The sequence below is a fragment of the Saccopteryx bilineata genome, chromosome 5 (assembly GCF_036850765.1).
Source record: "Saccopteryx bilineata isolate mSacBil1 chromosome 5, mSacBil1_pri_phased_curated, whole genome shotgun sequence".
Classification (NCBI taxonomy): Eukaryota; Metazoa; Chordata; class Mammalia; order Chiroptera; family Emballonuridae; genus Saccopteryx; species Saccopteryx bilineata.
Window position 1 is genome coordinate 30,412 of NC_089494.1, and position 14,877 is coordinate 45,288.

At 44.0% G+C, this 14,877-nt stretch overlaps 1 pseudogene; it reads left to right on the forward strand.

The window, feature by feature from the left end:
- The window catches only part of LOC136338074 (histone-lysine N-methyltransferase PRDM9-like), a 30,555-nt pseudogene that overhangs the window by 7,802 nt on the left and 7,876 nt on the right, over positions 1 to 14,877 (forward strand).

Sequence of the window (14,877 nt, forward strand, 5' to 3'; positions counted from 1 at the left end):
TGGGAATCAGGCATGTAAGAAGCATGGTTGGAGGCCCTGGCTGGTTAGCTCAGTCAGAGCATCATCCTGTAATACCAAGGTTGAGCCCGGGTCAGGGCACATACAAGAAATAACCAGTGACTGCATGTCTAGGTAGAACAATGAATAAATGCCTCACTCTGTCTCTCTCTCTCTCTCTCTTTCTCTCCTTCCTCTTCCTCTTTCTCCTCCTCTCTTTGTCTCTCTAAAATTGATCAATTTTTAAAAAGTATGATTAGGGACATTTTGAAACAGGACTTCCCATTGTATATGTAATGGGCTAACACTGAATAAAATCAAGTATGAATATTTGGTGTGGCCTGACCAGGTGCTGGTGCAGTGGATAGAGTGTCAGACTGGGATGTGGAGGACCCAGGTTCGAGACCCTGAGTTCGCCAGCTTGAGCGCAGGCTCATCTGGTTTGGACAAGACTCACAAGCTTGGACCCAAGGTTGCTGGCTCGAGCAAGGGGTTACTTAGTCTGCTGAAGGCCCACAGTAAAGGCACATATGAGAAAGCAATCAATGAACAACTAAGGTGTCGCAACAAAAAACTAATAATTGATGCTTCTCATCTCTTTCTCCAGTCCTGTCTGTCCCTATTTATCCCTCTCTCTGACTCTCTCTCTCTGTCTTTGTAAAAAATAAAATAAAATAAATTTTCTTAAAAAGAATATTTGATATAAGACTTGAGGAAGGATATATTTTCAATTTATGATCTGTGGGAAACTATGAGAGAAGCAATTCTTAGTTGGGGCCAGTGGTCTTTCTTAATGTGTTAAAAGCTACAAATATATAGGAAATATCAGCATTTCTCCACTCCTACAAGGAGTGAACCAGCCCTTGATGCTACTTGAAAGTCCCTCTTCTTGCAATGCGTAGAAAGGGCACTTGATATGGGCTTTCTGTTTTTCTAAATAAGATATAGTACATAAAAATTAAAAGAGAAAACAGACTGTGAAGAAACACTTTGTGGGAGACAGAAATTACCCTGTCAACCCCATAAGAATGACTCGTGGGACAGGTCTTAACAGCAGGCAAAACATACAGACCAGGCAGCCTTATCAACCTCTGTCTGACCAAAGTTTTCTCTTTCAGAAGAACCAAAGCCAGAGATACGTCCATGTGCCTCCTGCTCTCTGGCCTTCTCCAGTCAGAAATTCTTCAGCAGACACGTGGAATGCAATCACCCCTCTCAGATTCTCCCAGGAACATCTACAAGAAAATATCTCCAATCAGAGAATCCCTGCCCAAAGGATCTATACCAGCAGCAGCAACATACTGATACACACAGCTGGGATGACAAAGCTGACGGTCAAGAGGTCAAAAGAAAGTTCAAATTTTTGCTAAAAAGGACCAGGCTGAGGAGGATTTCAAGGGCCTTTTTCAAACCTCCCAAAGGACACATGGGGACCTCTAGTGAGCAAGAGAGAATAATGCAGGAAGCACCCAACAGAGGCCAGGAAGTGAATTCAGTGGACACAGGCAAACTATCTGTGGGAATAGGAATGTCAAGAATTGTAGCTGTCAAGTATGGAGAGTGTGGGCAAGGCTTTGATAATGGGTCACATCTCCTCAGACACCAGAGGACACACTCAAAGGAGAAGCCCTATGTTTGCAGGGAATGTGAGCGGGTCTTTACACGGAAGTCACATCTCCTCAGACACCAGAAGACACACTCAGAGGAGAAGCCCTATGTTTGCAGGGAGTGTGAGCTAGGCTTTACACGGAAGTCACATCTCCTCAGTCACCAGAGGACACACTCAGGGGAGAAGCCTTATGTTTGTATAGAGTGTGAGCGAGGCTTTACACGGAAGTCACATCTCCTCAGTCACCAGAGGACACACTCAGGGGAGAAGCCATATGTTTGTACAGAGTGTGAGCGAGGCTTTACACGGAAGTCACATCTCCTCAGACACCAGAGGACACACTCAGGGGAGAAGCCCTATATTGGTACAGAGTGTGAGCAAGGCTTTGCACAGAAGCCAAATCTCCTTAGACACCAGAGGACACACTCAGGGGAGAAGCCCTATGTTTGCAGGGAGTGTGAGCGAGGCTTTACACGGAAGTCAGAGCTCCTCAGACACCAGAGAACACACTCAGGGGAGAAACCCTATGTTTGCAGGCAGTGTGAGCGAGGCTTTACGTTGAAGTCATATCTCCTCAGTCACCAGAGGACACACTCAGGGAAGAAGCCCTATGTTTGCAGGCAGTGTGAGCGAGGCTTTACACAGAAGTCAGAGCTCCTCAGACACCAGAGAACACACTCAGGGGAGAAGCCCTATGTTTGCAGGGAGTGTGAGCGAGGCTTTATGTTGAAGTCACATCTCCGAAGTCACCAGAGGACACACTCAGGGGAGAAGCCATATGTTTGCAGAGAGTGTGAGCGAGGCTTTACACGGAAGTCACATCTCCTCAGACACCAGAGGACACACTCAGGGGAGAAGCCATATGTTTGCAGGGAGTGTGAGCAAGGCTTTACACAGAAGTCACATCTCCTCAGACACCAGAGGACACACTCAGGGGAGAAGCCCTATGTTTGCCAGGAGTGTGAGCAAAGATTTAACTGGAAGTCAGATCTCATACAGCAGAGGACACACTCAGGGGAAAAGCTTTATGTTTGCAAAGAGGGTGAGTGAGTCATTAGCATTAAATTGCATCTCCACAGCCATAGCTGTTACACAGGTCATACCCCAGCTCTGAGGGGACTTCAGAAGGAGTCTAAATAACCCTTTCCTCCCAAGAGTGTATTTAGTACAGAAGTAACTGGTTAAACAAATTCTTCACTTTCATGACAAGGGATGAGCTAGACAAACAGTTCCTTAAGTGCCGTGGTAATGTCAACACCAATCTCCTCAGTCTCTTGACCTCCTGTTCTAATAAATTTTATCTCCATAAAACTGTGAAGCCCACATATCTCATTCCCCCCTCTCACTGAAACCAGAGAATTCCAGGAGGGCCACAGAGAACTCACACTGTCAGGCACAGAAACTAAACCCCTGAAAATGTGGAAGTCTGGATTCAACCTACTTAGCTACTGCCCAGGGAGAGGGATTTGACACAGACTCACCAGGAAAGGAATTTCCTTGACTTCCAGGAAGTGCAGCCTTTTCTCCTAGTAGGCTCACCACCCTCCTTCCTTAGCTTCTCTTGGCTTTTGTCCTGGTTTCCTCTGACCTCTGTGGTCTCAGTGATGAAAACCAGGGAAGAACATATGCGTGTGCATATCCATGTACGTGGCTCAGTCTGGGAACATGGTCTCCCTCTCTCCTCGCTGCCCCTTGAGGGTGACCATCTCATGGTGCACACCACATGGACTCCAGATCATTCCGTATTTGGTTTGAATCTCAGCTCGGCCCTCACCAGCTGTGCCACCTAAAGCAAGATTCTCAACTTCTCTATGCCTGTTTTTTTTTTAATAAATAAATTTTTATTAATTTTAATGGGGTGACATCAATAAATCAGGGTACATATATTCAAAGAAAACATGTCCAGGTTATCTTGTCATTCAATTATGTTGCATACCCATCACCCAAAGTCAGATTGTCCTCTGTCACGTTCTATCTAGTTTTCTTTGTGCCTCCTCTCCCTCTCCCTCCTTCCCTCCCCCTGCCCCCCGTAACCACCACACTCTTGTCCATGTCTCTGAGTCTCGTTTTTATGTCCCACCAATGTATGGAATCATGCAGTTCTTGGTTTTTTCTGATTTACTTATTTCACTTTGTATAATGTTATAAAGATGTCACCATTTTGTTGTAAATGATCCGATGTCATCATTTCTTATGGCTGAGTACTATACCATAGTGTATATGTGCCACATCTTTATCCAGTCTTCTATTTTTTTTACAATGATTAAAGCCTTTAAACAAACTCTTGGCCAATACAGCAAGAATCCATAAAAGAATAGTGTCCTTAACAAGTTCATCAAGTCCAAGTTGGCCCCAACACCATGCCAAGTCCCTGATAAATGCAACCCAACCCCAGTTCAGTCTGTCAGGAGCTGTCCCAAGGAGCAGGAGTCCAGGAAAAGTCCACATCCAGGAAAAGTCCACATGGCACTGGAATTGTCACAATTCTATACTTTGCAGCTCATGTCCAAGTCCCAGTGACCGCTGCTTCTAGCTGGTAATGATTCAGGTAGACTGGAAAAGCCATCTGCAGCATGTGTGGAGATGGAGCTTCTGTTCTCCTCTGCCTGGAGAGATGAGACTGGTTGCTTTTCCCTGGAGCTCTGCTACTGTGGCTTGGTAAAGAGAACCTTGGGATACACTAAGCTGGGTTCTTTGCCTATTTTTTAATCTATAGAATGAGAATGGTGGCTGACCAGGCAGTGGTGCAGTGCATACAGCACTAAACTGGGACACAGATGACCTAGGTTCAAAACCCCAAGGTCGCCAGCTTGATCACAGGCTCATCAGCTTGAGCTTGGGGTTGCGGGCTTCAGTGTGAGATCATAGACATGACTCCATGGTCGCTGGCTTAAGCCCAAGGGTGATAGATTGAGCAAGGGGTCACTTACTGTGCTATAGCCTCCTGGTCAAGGCACATATGAGAGATCAATGAACAACTAAGGGGCCCCAGAAAGAATTGATGCTTTTCATCTTTCTCCCTTCCTGTCTGTCCCTATCTATTCCTTTCTCTGTCTCGCAAAAAGAAAAGGGAAAAAATTGCTTCTCTTTCTCCACTCTCTAAAATGAATAAAATAAAGAAATAAATAAAAAGACTGGACTTGCCTCATCAGGCATGTATGGGAGTTGATGCTTTCTGCTTCTCCCCCTTTCTCTCTCTCACTCTCTCTCTCCATTGTCTAAAATAAATTTTAAAAAATAAAGAAATAAAAAAATAAATTGCTACACTGTGAGTCTGTAGGATTGGAGATCTTTATCCCTAACATTTGGAGTCATTTTGGCTCAAATAAACTCCTAAACACTCCCAGTTTTCATGTTTCTTATTTTGACGAGATCAATCACCTAACCTTGTAAAAATAAGTTCTGCCTGATATATTATTAGTAAATGACAAATTCAGACTACAATAATACAGCACTCACACCTATTAAAACTGGTAAACTTCAAATATGACAGTACCAATGTTCTCATGCATTCATTAATTCTTGGATGTCCCAACTGAGGATCAAGCCTACAACCTTGGTGTATCAGAATGACGCTCTAACTAACTGAGCTACCTGGCAAGGGCATAATTATGAGTTTCACCCAACTTTCTCATTTAGGGATATAAAATACCTTTCAGGACCAATGTATTACCACACACACAAAAAAAAAAGAAAATCAGTACAGAGATAGAAAACATACTTAACATAAGCAGGTAAGTGGATCAACTAAGGAGGGAGGGGCATGCCCCTTCTTCCCTCAAAAGGAATAAGAAGAATGCAAGAGAAGGGAGCCTGCAGGGGTAACTGAGTCAGCCAGTTATAGATTACTTCTTATAGTTCTCTGAAAGGGTTTCTGGGGCCACTTCCTACACAGAGCAAAGAAGATAGAACTTATCTGAAAACCCCTTCCCCTTTTCTCAAAAACTTTTAAGAAACAATGTTTACATACCTTAATTGAAAAAATTCCAACACATCCTCTGAATCTACCTAAACTCACCCTCCCATCCTGGAGTCATGAGAGTGACTTATACCTATAGTCTAGACAAAGGATCATGAACCCTTGCATGATCTCAAACCTCTATTCTGTAAAAGGTATATAAGATGTAAGAAATCTACCTTCAGGGAGTATGTGTTTGGTTGCCTCCTTTGGGGTAACACTGCTCTGCTGGCTAAATAAATGCTACTTCCTTCATCAAGTTTTCTGGGCTTTTTTTGTCCTCCTTTGATTTGTACCATACAACCACTGACATATAATGCACTGTACCCACCTCTGTTCCTCCTGACTGCCACCTCCATGTTGTTCTCAACATGCATACAACCTAACAGCAGAGACACACACTGAGGACACATTTAAAAGGAACCATATTCCACTATAAAGGAAGTGACAACAAACTTCAAAATTTTGAAATTACATAACTCATGTTTTCTCCTCTTGTGACAGTTAACCTTGAAATCATTAGTAACAGATAAACCAGGAAGTCCTTATATTTACACTTATAAAATACAATTTTAAATAACCTGTAACATACATTGCAATTGGAATTCTAAAATAATTTCATCAAATGAAAGATAATAATAATTTTTTAAAACCTATGGTGCCCTGATCAGCTTGCTCCTTGCATGCAGTATCCTTCCTGTGTGCCAAGGTTGTGGGTTTTGTCACATTTCTCAACACCTAAGAGAAGTGACAAAAGAGTACACAACTAAATAAAACAACTAATTGAAAAAATGATTCCATGCTTCTCTCCCTCTCTCTCTCTCTCTCTCTCTCTCTCTCTCTCTCTCTCTGTCTCTCAAATCAGTGTAGAAAAAAATGTAAAAAATCTAATGGAAAAAGCTGTGATAGACCTGCAACATGCCTAGTGTATTTTCTCAATAGAAAGGCAAGAAAAAAAGAAAAGAAAAACAAAGTAAAAAACCCAGATATCTCTTCGGACCATGTTTCTATTTTTCACCTAGAAAAGACTATCTTTTTTTAACCATCAACAATCTAATTCTGCCTAACCAGGCAGTAGTGCAGTGGATAGAGCATTGGACTGGGATGTGGAGGACCCAGGTTCGAGACCCCGAGGTCGCCAGCTTGAGCACAGGCTCATCTGGTTTGAACAAGGCTCACCAGCTTGGACCCAAAATCACTGGCTCGAGCAAGGGGTTACTTGGTCTGCTCAAGGTCCACAGTCAGTCAAGGCACATATGAGAAAGCAATCAATGAACAACTAAGGTGTCACAACAAAAAACTGATGATTGATGCTTCTCATCTCTCTTCGTTACTGTCTGTCCCTATCTATCCCTCTCTCTGACTCTCTGTCTCTGTAAAAAAAAACAAACCTAATTCTGCACCTCACAGTGTTTCCCACTCATATCTGCCTCCCATGTGCTCTCCTACAAATGGAACCATTTCCCTCTCACTTCCCCAAAACACATGACCAGCACTGCCTTGGAGAAATTCCTCCCAAACCTGTACCAGATGGCTGAGGGGACAATGGACATCTCAGAACAACACAACAGATTTCTCTAATATGTCATCAAGCCTATGAATATTGGAGCCTTCTATCAGATTTGACTAAATGGAACCTTGAGACTTCTCCCTCGAGCAGGTATTTATAGTTTTATAGAATAGAATCTCCCATTTGCTTTGCTGTCTTTCCCCATCCATATCTAGCTTTCTGCCAACATGAACACGACAATCATTACTGAACAGACACCAGAGTCCTTAGACAGAATCAGGGCTTGTGGACCCTAGACAACTTAAAGTGAGCACTAAACCAACCCCCAAACCAAAAAGGGGACTTGGCACCAAACACCAAACACTGGTCTACAGACCCAACCCAGACTAGGAAACACCAATGCCAGAGACTGGCATGGCACCTTGGATAGCAGAGTTCATACATCATGCCCTAGAACTGGAGCTGTTTGTGGGCCCCACACTGGAACTGGGATATGAGGCTACATGCAAAGGGACCCCAGGTGCACAGCAGAATACAGATTCAATAACAAACCCTGAAGACAGACTCTTGATCTGTGACCAAGACCCCATAACCAAACTTCAGACATGGAGCCAAACAACAAACCCCTCTTGCTGCATGACAGATGCGGGAGCTGAACCTGATACTCACAATGCAAATACAGCCAGGACTTTATAAAGGGCATCTCATGACTCCCGAAGTCCAAGCAGCGAGCTTCAAAATATATTTCACTTCCAATGTAAATGTAGAATAGAGAAACATCACTAGCAGCCCTACCACCTTCTACCAAACCCCACAAAAATAAACCAAGTAACTGACAGAGGGAATAGAAATAAAGCTTACCCTTAGTCAACACATGTCCATGATCTCAGCTGAAGGACTCTCCAGGACTTAGTGTCCCAGCTATTCATGTCACATGCCTGGTTCATCGACACTGTGGGGAAAGAAATAAAAAAAAATGTTCTTATACTTTGAAAGTCTAGCAGCTGAGCTAATAATCAAATGAAATAATAAGATGAACAAGGGATATTCTATGTATAATAAAGGCTCAAGGGGAACTGATATTCCCAAGAATACAAGACAATGAGGTTATACTGGGTGTATAGAACACTTCAAAAAACTGAATAACAGAATCTAAGATATTTTTTTTAATTAATGATTGATTTTAGAGAAAAGACAGAAGAGATAGAAAGGGGGAAGGAGCAGGAAGCATCACCTCAGAGGAGTTGCCTCTAACATGTGCCTTGACCCAGCAAGCCTTGAGTTTCAAATTGGCAACCTCAGCATTCCAAATCAATGCTCTATCTACTGCACCACAACAAGTCAGGCCAGAATCTTAGATTCACAAAGGTGACATGGATAACATGCAGCTAATTTAAGAACATGTGACACATCTGACAGACTACTTTTTGTTGGAAAAATCCAAATCCTATTGGACACAAGAAATAAGGTAAGGGGGTCAACAAGCTGCTCCTTGCAGTCTTCATGTCTAACACTAAGGTGCTTGTACTTAAGTTCTCTTCTGAAACTGACATATGCACAAGGTGACAGAGAAGCACACTTCAAACATATTTAAAGAGACCACAAACCAACAGAAAGAAACTTTCAACAAGCTTTATGGTTTGAAATAATATAAAGTGTGTGTCTTGCTGTCATGGCCATGAACCTAAAAAATATTAATAAGAGGAACCTATGAGCTCCTTATGGTTTAAGGTATAAATGACATTTTCTAAATAACCCCCCAAATGCATCACAATTGGAAATATAAGATAACTTTCAATTGAATGATAATTACAATACAGCTAGTGCTCGACTTACATCCATGATTGGTTCTGACAGCCCAGTCATAACACGATTTGGTCGTAAGTTGAGTAGGCTATATGTACAGTATTGTAAAATAATGTTATAAAAATATTTAAGTCGCCTGACCAGGTGGTGGCGCAGTGAATAGAGCATCAAACTGGAATGCAGAGGTCCCAGGTTTGAGACACCGAGGTCGCCAGCTTGAGTGTGAGCTCATCTGGTTTGAGCAAAAGTTCACCAGCTTAAACTCAAGGTTGCTGGCTCAAGCAAGAGGTTACTCGGCCTGCTGAAGGCCCATGGTCAAGGCACCTATGAGAAAGCAATCAATGAACAACTAAGGTGTTGCAACGTGCAACAAAAAACTAATGATTGATATTTCTCATCTCTCTGTTCCTGTCTGTCTGTCTGTCTATCCCTCTCTCTGACTCTCTCTCTGTCTCTATAAAAAAAAATTTTCCATAAAAAAATCTTTAAGTCATATTTTATCATAATTTTCTTTCATTATTATTATATATCATAATTTTCTCTGTTCATTTTATGCCATTGTATCACCTCTACACCATTTTGTTTCTTATTTTTACATTCGTCAGGTTTAAGTAAAACACTGCATTACCAGTACAACTGGTTTAATATTTGCAAAACACACAAAATTACAAAATACAGGTGTAAAAAATACTATCGGAAACATTTTCCCAATTGTAAAACATATCAAAATATATAAACATGTACGAAACATTTTATTGGCCGCTGGTGCTTGGCTGTGGATCATTGATGTCGTCATCTGAGGCAGCAGTTGGGGTTACTGGAGTTGGTTTTTTCATAAACATGTGCGATCAAATTCACTTTCTTTCCTCCTTTGTACTTGTTCATTGATTGCTTTCTCTTATGTGCCTTGACCAGGCAGTTACAGCAGAGTAAGTGGTCCCTTGCTCAAGCCAGTGCCCTTGGGCTCAAACCAGCGACCATGGGGTCATGTCTATGATCCCATGCTCAAGCCAGCGCCCCTGCACTCAAGCTGGTGAACCCATGCTCAAGTCGGATGAGCCCGCGCTCATTTTAGTGTCGAGATCGATGGCCTTTCTTTCCTTCTTGGCAGGCTGAGGCATAGACAAAGACAATTTCCTCTTGGTAGACATCTTGGGAGGGGTTTGATGAAAAATATCCAGGACACAAAACACAAATTGCTGTACCGAGTCTGGGATAACAGTGGAAATGGTGCATGGGGAGATAGATGGTAGTGCTGCTGGAAGCTGGTCTGCACTGTCATACGCCCAGCTGGGCAACGCTTGTGCTGCCAGATGCAGAGCAGTCATAGCTAGCAATTGTGGTCGTAAAGTCGAATGGTCGTAAGTTGCATAGGTCATAAGTTGATCAATATCTGTACTACATTTAAAAAAAACCCTATGGGGGCCCTGGCCAGATGGCTAAGTGGTAGAGCGTCGGCTTGGCGTGCAGGAGTCCCTGGTTTGATTCCCGGCCAGGGCACACAGGAGAAGCATCCATCTGCTTCTCCACCCCTCCCCCTCTCCTTCCTCTCTGTCTCTCTCTTCCCCTCCTGCAGCCAAGGTTCCATTGGAACAAAGTTGGCTTAGGCACTGAGGATGGCTCTATGGCCTCTGTCTCAGGCGCTAGAATGCCTCTGGTTACAACAGAGCAATGCCCAAGATGGGCAGAGCATCGTCCCCTGGTGGGCATGCCGGGTGGATCCTGGTCGGGCGCATGAGGGAGTCTGTCAGACTGCCTCCCCATTTCCAACTTCAGAAAAATACAAAAAACAAACAAACAAACAAAAACCCTATGGGGCACTGGCCATGTAGCTAAGTGCAGATACTATTTTCCCAAATGCCAAGGTGACAGGTGTGAGCCGCATTGTCAGCACCTAAAAGGAGCAACCAATGAGCACATAACTAAATGGAACAACTAAGTGGAGCAATGAGTAAATGCTTCTCTCTGTGTCTCAAATGAATGGATAAATTTAGAAAACCAATGAAAAGTGGAGTGATGAATCCACAACGTGGCCACTCTGGATTCCTTTCATCAGGAAGGCAGAATAAAATGACAAACAAAAGGCCCAGATCTCTGTTAGGACCATGTTTCTATTCTTCAGCTGGGAAGGATGACTTTTCTTGACCATAAACACTCTGGATTCTGAAACTCAGTGTTTCCCACCCATTTTTTACTCCCATGGTGCCTCTCCTACAATGGAACCATTTCCCTCTTCCTTCCCCTCTCACCTGGCCGGCAGTGCCTTAAAGAAACTCTTCCCAAACCTGAGCAAGAGGGTTGAGGGGACAATGGACTTCTCAGGACACAATGGATTCCTCTAATGTGCCATCAAGCTTATGAATACTGGAGCATTCTATAAGATCAGACATAAATGGAACCTTAAGGCTTCTCCCTAGAACACATATTCCATTTTTTGTTTGTTATTTTGTTTGTTTTTGTTTGTATGTTTCTGAAGTGAGAAGCAGGAAGCAGACAGACTCCCACATGTGACCAACCAGGATCCACCCAGCAAGGCCACTAGGGGGTGATGCTCTGCCCATCTGGGGTGTTGCTCCATTGCAACTAGAGCTATCCTCAGCCCCAGGCCAATTTTGCTCCCATAAAGCCTCTTCTGTTGGAAGAGAAGAGAGAGATAGAGAAAAAGGAAAGGGGGAAGGGTGGAGAAGCAGATGGGCACTTCTCCTGTGTTCCCTGGCCAGGAATCAAACCCAAGACTTCCACACGTAGAGCCAATGCTCTACCACTGAGCCACGTGGCCAGGGCCCACATATTCTGTTTTATAGAATAGAATCTCCAATTCACTTTGCTCTCTTTCCCCATCAGTATCTACTTTCCTGCCAATGTGAACATAACAACCATTACTGATCAGAGACCTTAGACAGAATCAGGACCCCAAGGACTCTAGACGACTGAAGCTGAGCACTGAACCAACTCCCAAACCAAAAAGAGGACTTGGCACTGAACACCAAACACTGGTCTCCAGAGCCAACCGAGACTAGGACACACCAATGCCAGAAACTGACACGGCGCCTTGAACACCAGAGTCCATACATCATGCCTTAGAACTGGAGCTGCTCATGGGCCCCACACTGGAACTCGGATACAAGGCTACATGCAAAGGGACCTCAGACCCCAGATGCACAACAGAATACAGATTCGAACACAGACCCTGTAGACAGACTCCTGATCTGTAACCAAGACCCCATAACCAAACTTCAGACATGGAGCCAAACACCTGACCCCACTTGCTGCATGACAGAAGCAGGAGCTGAACCTGATACTTACAATGCAAACAGAGCCAGGACTCCATAAAGGAAATCTCATAGCTCCCTAAGTTCAAGCAGGAAGCTAAAATATATATTTCACTACCAATGTAAATGTAGAAGAGAGAAACATAACTCACAGCACTACCACATTCTACCAAACCCCACAAAAATAAACAAGTAATTGATAGAGGAAACAGAAATAAAGCTTACCCTTAGCTGACACATGTCCATGATCTCAGCTGCAGAACTCTCCAGGAGTTAGTGCCCCAGCCATTCATGTCACATGCCTGGCTCATTGACACTGTGGGGAATAAAATAAAAAAACGTCCTTATACTTTGAAAGTTCTAGCAGCTGGGCTAATAATCAGGTGAAATAATCAGATAGACAAGAGATATTCAATGTATAATACATGCTCAAGGGAAATTTATATTCCTAAGAATACAAGACAATGAGGTTATATTGCATATATAGGACATTTCAAAATCCTGAATAACAGAATCTTAGATTTTTGGGAAAATAATTATAAATTGATTATAGAGAAAAGAGAGAAGAGACAGAGAGAAAGGGAGAAGTAGAAAGCATCACCTCAGAGTAGTTGCCTCTCATGTGTGCCTTTACCCAACAACCTTAGAGTCTTAAACCAGAAACCTCAGAGTTCCAAATCAATATTCTATTCACTGTGCCACCACAGGTCAGGCCAGAATCTTGGATTCTTAAAGGTGACATGGACTAGCCCTGGCCAGTTAGCTCAGCATTAGAGCGTCGGCCAGGTGTGTGGAAGTCATGTGTTCGATTCCCGGTCAGGACACAGAGGAGAAGCACCCATCGGCTTCTCCACCCTTCCCCCTCTCCTTTATCTCTATCTCTCTCTTCCCGTCCCATAGCCAGCTCTCCATTGGAGCAGAGTTGGCCTGGGCACTGAGGATGGCTCCATGGCCCCTGCGTCAGGCTCTAGAATGGCTCCAACTGCAGCAGAGCAACACCACAGAAGGGCAGAGCATCGCCCCCTGGTGGGCATGCCGGGTGGATCCCGGTTGGCCACATGCAGGAGTCTGCCTACCTGCCTCCCCCCACTTCTCACTTCAGAAAAAAAAATGTAGCTAATTTGAGAACATATGACACACCTGACAGATTACTTTTTGTTGGGAAATCCCAAAACCTATTAAACTCAAGAAATAAGGTAAGGGGTCAACAAGCTGTTCATTAGAGTCTTCATGTTAACACTAATGTGATTGTACTTTAGTTCTCTTCTGAAACTACCATGGGCACAGAGTGACAACAGAGAAGTACACTTCAAACATATTGAAAAGGGACCACAAAGCAACAGAAAGCAACATCTAACAAGCTTCCAGGTTTGAAAGAATATAAAATGTGTGTTTGGTTCTCAGGGCCATTAACCTAAAATATAGGTTGAGAGAAGGACAAACAGGTAGAAAGAAAGAGAGAAAGAAGCATCAATTCTTCATTACACCTTAGTTGTTCATTGATCGCTTTCTCATATGTGTCTTAACTGGGGGGCTACATCAGAATGAGTGACCCCTTGCTCAAGCCAGCAACCTTGGCCTTCAAGCCAGTGACCTTTGGGCTCAAGCCAGCAACCATGGGGTCATGTCTATGATCCCATGCTCAAGCCAGTGACCCTGCACTCAAGCTGCTGAGCCCGTGCTCACGCTGGATGAGCCTGCAATCAAGCTGGGGAACTCAAGGTTTAGAACTGATTAGCTACGTGAATTCGAAACTGCTCTCTTGATGTTCCGCTTATCTGTCAGACCTCACCCTTACTGGACTATCGCCCCTGAGACAGAGAAATTCCAAGAAGCTGGTCAACCTGCCCCAAGAAGGAGAATTCCAGAAAGCTGAAATCCTAAAACCATAAAAGGGAACATACCAGAACCTTTGACTCAGTATCCCCTCAGGTTCTCCCAAACACTATATAATTCGTCCCTAGTCTGTAACCAGCACCCTTCTCTCTGGGAGAAGTGCCCAGCAGGGTTCCTTTCTTCCTTTCAATAAAGCCTGTTACTCTGGTCTTCTCAGACTTCCATGGATTCCAACATTTGGTGCCAAAACCCGGGACAGGGTACTAAGGGCCTGGACAATCCCTCTTTGCCGTCCAAACTTATAACCAGGGAAGCAATGGGCAGCAGCAGCTCATCCCGGGCTTACTTCCTGATTCTGTTTGGACAAGTAATTGTAGGTCGATTGGCCAGCAGTCTAACACTGTCCTGAACCCCTGCTGGGCCAGAAAGGTAAGGAGTTTCTCCCTTCCCCTTCTCCGGTTGGCCTCCAAATTTCTCTCTAAAAGTACCCCTTCTTAGTCAGACGCTTTTGACTTCGGACCCCATATCTATGAGTGGTCTGCCTCTACTCCTTTATGGACTTCTATGAAAGTCTAGGCGCACCTAGCCAGGCCCCTCTCCTACGTCCTGGGATCTCAGCCTTGGGGTGACAACCTCCTATCTGAGATTCTCTTTCTACGGAGATTTTCTCCTCTCAGAACTGTGACTGAAGGCAGGGATGCCCCCTTCTCTCACCAGTCTCCTCCACTGTGGGCTCCTCTCAGTCCAAACCATCCAGCCAGGCTCCCCTCAGAACATGAACTCCTCACAATCTCAGGCCTCAGAGACGATTCCTCTATTCCTTCGGGACTACTCCTTTGGGACTCCTCTACTCCTTAGGGACCCCTCTATTCCTTCGAGACTCACCCTA